This window comes from Primulina tabacum, chromosome 13 (assembly GCF_025594145.1).
Source record: "Primulina tabacum isolate GXHZ01 chromosome 13, ASM2559414v2, whole genome shotgun sequence".
In the NCBI taxonomy this organism is placed as follows: Eukaryota; Viridiplantae; Streptophyta; class Magnoliopsida; order Lamiales; family Gesneriaceae; genus Primulina; species Primulina tabacum.
In genome coordinates this window covers 20,022,140-20,029,161 of record NC_134562.1, presented here as the reverse complement: position 1 = coordinate 20,029,161, position 7,022 = coordinate 20,022,140, and positions in this window count along the sequence as shown.

Sequence of the window (7,022 nt, the reverse complement as noted above, 5' to 3'; positions counted from 1 at the left end):
TTTATTGTGCTAGCATGATTTATTGCTTTCACTATTACATGTTATATTGTTATCTGAGTTGATTACAGCATGTAATTGCAAAGACTGAATTCAGAACCGATTCTAGATCAGAGGTATATGATCAGAGGAGGACTGAGATAGATTGTATAGATTGTGTACTAATCTGTTTGATAATCAGATATGCCTCCTCGACGAGTACTGCAACCAGTAGCAGGCCGGGCACCAGAACAGGGCAGTACATCCAATGATCCGATGGATGTGACCGCAACACCGATGGAGACTTTGCTAAAGAGGTTTCAGTCGTTTCGACCACCGACACTGAAGGGTACATAAAATTCAGTTGAGTGTGAAAGTTGGCTAGATGACATCGAGATGCTATTTGAGTCCCTTGACTACACTGACGAGCGACGAGTTAAACTTATTGGGCATCAACTACAAGAAGTTGCAAAGAATTGGTGGCTTACCACGAAGAAAGCATTGGAGCATCGTGGCACAGAAATTACTTGGAAAGTTTTTAAAGCAGAGTTTTATCAACGCTTCTTTCCCGTGTCCTACCGAAAAGACAAATGTGCTGAATTTGCAAATTTGAAACAGGGACAGTTAAACATCGAAGAATATGTGGCAAAATTTTCGACATTGCTCCGATTTGCTCCTCACGTGGCAGAAAATGACGAGGCCATTGCAGATCAGTTTATCAATGGCCTAAATCCGGAAATTTTTACTTTGGTGAATACAGGTAGACCCAACAACTTTACTGATGCATTGAACCGTGCCAAGGGGGCCGAAGCTGGATTGCTTAGGCAACGAAGCACTTCCTATGTCGCTCCGACTCCTAGACCGCCACAACCCTCTATTCAACCCCTTCCCAGATTTGAGAGCTGTGGTAGTAGCAGCGGGAGGAAAGACCAATTGAAATCGAATGGCAAACAGTTCAAGAGATCAGGGAGCAGTTCGTCGAGCTCCAGTGGATCACGACAGAGAGGTCCTGGCCAGAGTACAGAGTATACAGGTATGTATTGCAGTTCTTGTGGAGGCAGACATGCCACAGAGCAGTGTCAGGGTGTGATGGGGCGATGCAATATCTGCAGACAGCAAGGACACTTCGCCAGAGTTTGCCCACAGAAAGGGGTACAGCAAGCTCAGAGTGTATGAGCATCTGGTTCAGTAACTCAGCCTGAGAGGCAAGCTTCATCTGTTCATTCTTTCAGCCAACCCCTACACAGAACCAGCCCCGAGCTAGAGGTAGCCAGACAGTGAGCCAACCTCCCAGACAGCAGGCTCGAGTATTTACGCTGACAGAAGAGCAAGCCCAAGATGCACAAGACGATGTGATAGCAGGTAACTGTTTTCTTTGCGGTTATCCTGCTTATGTATTGATAGATACAGGTGCATCTCATACATTCATTTTTGAGCGCTTTGCATTGATGCATGCTTTACCTGTCGAGTCATTATCTGCTGTAGTATCGATTTCTTCTCCTTTGGGGAGTGGTTTGATATAAGTGACATCGGTTAGACATTGCATGCTACAGTTCGAAGGTCACGAGATTGATTTAGATTGCATTGTGCTTGGGTTATCTGATTTTGATTGTTTTGTCGGTATCGATATGTTAACCAAGTACAGAGCCACTGTAGATTGTTTCCAGAAGATTGTAAGATTCAGACCAGAGATGGCTGATGAGTGGAAATTCTACGGTAAGGGTTCCAGAGCTCGGATTCCCTTAGTATCTGTTTTGACGATGACACGGTTGTTACAGAAGGGAGCAAAGGGGTTCCTTGTATATTCAGTATATCTACTGAAATCGAGCCCAGCATTGGCAGATTTGCCAGTAGTGTGCGAGTTTGCGGATGTATTCTCAGATGAGATTCCAGGGTTACCTCCAGTCCGAGAGGTAGATTTCAGTATTGAGCTCCTACCAGGTACCGTTCCTATATCTCGAGCTCCCTATAGAATGGCACCCATTGAATTGAAAGAATTGAAGGAACAGCTCGAGGATTTATTGGCTAAGGGTTACATTAGACCGAGTGTGTCTCCTTGGGGTGCTCCGGTACTGTTTGTGCGAAAGAAAGACGGTTCGATGAGATTGTGTATTGATTACCGGCAACTGAACAAAGCAACGGTAAAGAACAAATATCCCTTGCCTCGTATCAACGATTTATTTGATCAGTTGCAGGGATCCTCTGTCTATTCCAAGATCGACCTGAGATCTGGATATCACCAGCTGAGAGTTCGAGATGTTGATATATCGAAGACAGCGTTCCGAACCAGGTATGGGCATTATGAGTTTATCGTCATGCCATTTGGTTTAACGAATGTTCCAGCGGTGTTTATGGGATTGATGAACCGTGTCTTTCAGAAGTATCTGGATGAATTTGTTATTGTTTTTATTGATGATATTTTGGTATATTCCAAGAGTATGATTGAGCATGCCGAACACTTAAAAATTGTGTTGCAAACACTGAGAAATGAGAAACTATATGCTAAACTGTCAAAATGTGAGTTTTGGCTGAGACAGGTTATCTTTTTGGGGCATATCATATCTGGAGACGGTATTTCTGTTGATCCAAGTAAAGTTGAAACTGTGATCAGTTAGCCTAGACCGACTTCTGTACCAGAGATACGCAGTTTCATGGGATTGGCAGGGTACTATCGACGATTTATTAAAGATTTCTCCAGTATCGCGAATCCGATTACCCAATTGACACAGAAGAATGCGCCATTTGTGTGGTCTAAAGCCTGTGAGTCTAGCTTCTTGGAGTTAAAGATACGATTGACCAGTGCTCCTGTATTGACTATCCCTTCAGGTACTGGTGATTTCGTTGTATATTGTGATGCATCTCACAGAGGGCTAGGATGTATTCTTATGCAGCGAGGACATGTGATTGCATATGCCTCGAGACAGTTGAAGCCACACGAGACTCGTTACCCAATTCATGATCTTGAATTGGCGGCCATTGTATTTGCACTGAAGATATGGCGACACTACCTCTACGGCGAGAAGTTTGAAATCTATTCTGATCACAAGAGCTTGAAATACCTATTTTCACAGTCAGAGTTGAATATGAGACAGCGTAGATGGCTCGATTTGTTGAAGGATTTCGATTGTGAGATCAAGTACTATCCAGGGAAGTCTAATGCAGCAGCAGATGCCTTGAGTCGAAAGGTATGTGTTTTATCCTTGTCGATGATAGGTATTTCGAATTTGATTGAAGATTGCTGTTTGTCTGGGTTAGTGTTTGAGATAGATCGTAGAGCATTGCGACTTGCTACGATTCAAGTGGAACCAGATTTGATTGTTCGCATTAAAGAAGCATAGAAAAAGGATCAGAATGTTCAGAATTCAATTGAGATGATCAGAACCGGACATCAGTCAGAGTATCAGGTACATGATCATGTTTTGTACGTAAATAACCGTCTTGTATTGCCAGATGTTTCCGAGTTGGAACAACAGATTTTATCAGAAGCGCACTGTAGTCAGTTCAGTATTCATCCTGGTGGCAGAAAGATGTACAACGATCTAAAGATACAATTTTGGTGGAAAAAGATGAAATCAGACATTGCAGAGTTTGTATCTAAATGTTTGAATTGCCAACAGGTGAAGGCCGAGAGGAAGAAACCCGGAGGTTTACTTCAGAGTCTATCTATTCCTGAATGGAAATGGGATCACATTTCCATGGACTTTGTTACGAAGTTACCACGATCATCCCGGGGCTGCGATGCGATTTGGATCGTGATTGACAGATTGACCAAATCAGCATGCTTTATTCCATACCGAATGACGTATCGACATGATCAGATGGCAGAGATATATATCAGAGAAGTGGTCAGATTGCATGGTGTGCCGAAATCTATCGTATCAGATCGGGATCCCCGATACACTTCACATTTCTGACACAGTTTGCAGCAGGCTTTAGGTACGACATTGCACCTGAGTACTGCATATCATCCCCAGACAGACGGACAGTCAGAGCGGACTATCCAGACATTAGAGGATATGCTGAGAGCTGTAGTGCTAGATTTTGGCACTAGTTGGCAAGATTCATTACCTCTTTGTGAATTCTCGTACAACAACAGCTATCAGACGAGGATTGAGATGGCACCGTTTGAAGCATTATATGGCAAGAAATGCAGATCTCCGCTGTATTGGGATGATATATCTGAAGTACCAGAACTTGGACCTGATATGATCCAAGAAATGACTGAAAAAGTTAAACTGATCCAGAAAGGAATGAAGACGGCGCAAGATAGACAAGCCAAATATGCGAACATCAGACGTAGACCGTTAGTGTTTGAGCAGGGAGACAGAGTATTTTTGAAGATTTCTCCATTCAGAGGCGTTGTCAGATTTGGCAAACGTGGAAAATTGTCTCCTAGATACATCGGTCCATACGAGATTCTTGAAAAGATTGGCGATCGTGCATATCGACTTGCTCTTCCTCCTTCCCTATCTGGGATGCTGCGTAGATATATGCCTGATGTTTCTCATGTCATTCAGCCTGATGAAGCCGAACTTGACGACACTCTGAGTTATATTGAACATCCAATCCAGATTCTTGAATTGAAAGAAAAACAGCTCAGAACGAAGATCATTCTGCTAGTGAAAGTCTAGTGGAGTCATCATGGCACTGAAGAAGCAACTTGGGAGACAGAATCAGAGATGAGAAAAAGATATCCAGAGTTATTTCCATGATATGAGTATTTATTCAGCTTTTGATTATATTGCTTCTATTACTTGTTTTGATTGATTGCCTGCGAGTTCGAGGACGAACTCATATCTAAGAGATGGAGAAATGTAATGCCCGAGATGTGAGTTGGTAATCAGCAATTATTAATGCATGATTTGATGTACTTATCGAAGGCCGAAGAAGCGACGTTGCGATTCGATTTTAGCTGCAAAATATATTGCTGAGACAGCAAAGACAGTGCACCCTGCGGTCGTTTATCATGAAATGTTGAAGGTTTACAGTAGGCGTACCGCACCTGCGGTAAATGAACAGAGACCAGACCGCACCCGTGGTAGAGAAGATAGCGCACCTGCGGTCGTCGCTTCTGCAATTTTGGAAGTGTTATAGTATGCTCGGCGCACCCGCGGTGCAATGTGTGCGCACCCGCGGTGGGACGTGCAGAATGAAGAATTAGACACTTGTCTTTGCCATGCATATATCATGTGTTGTCTTCATTCTTCAGCTTGATATGGACGAGAGAAAACCAGAAAAGCTCCAGAATTCCTTCAAGTTTCTTCATAGCTTAGAAATTAGCTTGTACAAGATTTAACCACCCGAATATTGATCCGACTTCAGTTTCGTACTCCTCTTGTTACCAGCTACAAAAGGATGTAGGTATTTCTACATTTCAACATGTTTTGAAGTTGAGATGTTGGGAGAAATCAGATATGATTACTATTAGATGTTCTTGAGATTATAAGCAACATATATTCGCAACCGGATCGAAGAACGGAAATCGTATGATATTGTTATTATTTTCCAGCACATATATGAATGAGATTATACAGATTTTGAGATTATGGAACATATTGGTGATGATTATGAGTTATTGTTATGATTATTGAGGTTTGAGATGACTGGTATCGCGAGATTACGCTGTTATGCCGTCAAAGTATACCGAGATTGAATATTGATACGTATATGTATTGGTTTGAGTAGAATGTTGATCTTGTATCTATTCAATATGTCATTTCAGATTGATCTCGACAAGCTTCAACATCGAGACCTCGACATTGCCAAAGACTGAACAACGAAAGGTATAATTCAATGTTTGATTGGGGAGATATAACTCGAATCAGATCCGGTTTGAGTTTCCCACAAATCACATACTAGATTTCTATACCTTGCTATGGTTGTGCTTTATATTGATTTATATACAAGCATTGAGATAGGAGAGTCATTGGTAGATATGCCAAGTTCTAGACGTTCGGTGGTATCGAGGCATAGGAGAAGATCGACTCCGATTGTAGATATTTGATACAGATAGGGCCGAAGTTTAGGAATAAGACGTACCGCTACCCCGATTGAGAGAGTAGGTGGGAGACTTGTTACGTCTTATTCACACCGGGATCCCTAGATTTAGATACGAGTCGAGTCAAAGATATGAGTTTGATTTAAGTTGCTTGCCTCATATTGATTTCATTCATGATAGTATGTTCATGATTTATATTGTGTATATGCATGTGTACATGTTTTATACTGAGATTTATTCTCACCGGAGTTTCCGGCTGTTGTTGTGTCTGTATGTGTGCATGACAACAAATGGGACAGGATCAGGGTCGAGACCAAGATGAAAGATCGAAATAGCGTGGTGATTACGGGCGTAGAAGATGGACTAGTAGTTTTTACATTTGATATGTAATGTGTTTCAAATACTAGTTTATTTAAGTATGAAATGGAACAAGACATGTACTTATGTTTGTTGAAATAAAATAGAGGTATCATTTGTGTATGATTCATATACAATTGTTTTGATATTCAAAGCGAAAATTTGACCCACATTTTCTAGCAAAGATCCAATTAATCCCAAAGACAATTGAGTTAGAGCCCGGGTCCCCACACCCTCTCTTCCCTACACCAGCAGCAAACCTGCGCTGCTTCCCTTGCAACTCACGGGTTGGAGTCCTAGCTTGCTAGGACTCCTTCCCAGCCTCTTGTCTCGAGTCCTATCGTGGCTAGGACTCTTCCCTTGACCCCTCACGGACCCTAGCCAAACCCTGGTCCAACCAAAGCCTAGCCAAGTCTTCCATCCCAATAAAACCGAGCCCACCCCAAGTCCATGACAGAAAAGTGATTCCAATTTGTGTTGTTTTCGTGTGCAGCGTTTTTAGTGTGTCTAGGACCCTTTAAAACGTGTAAAAACATGCCCCTTTTTAATCATATACATGGCAGCCCCTTTATGCACACTTGTATCATGATTTTGGATCAAAACAATATGCTTTAAAATTCATCTTTGCATAAAAACGAAAATACATCCAAGTGCAACTTATTTTTCATGCAATCCAATTTTAAATAAACAC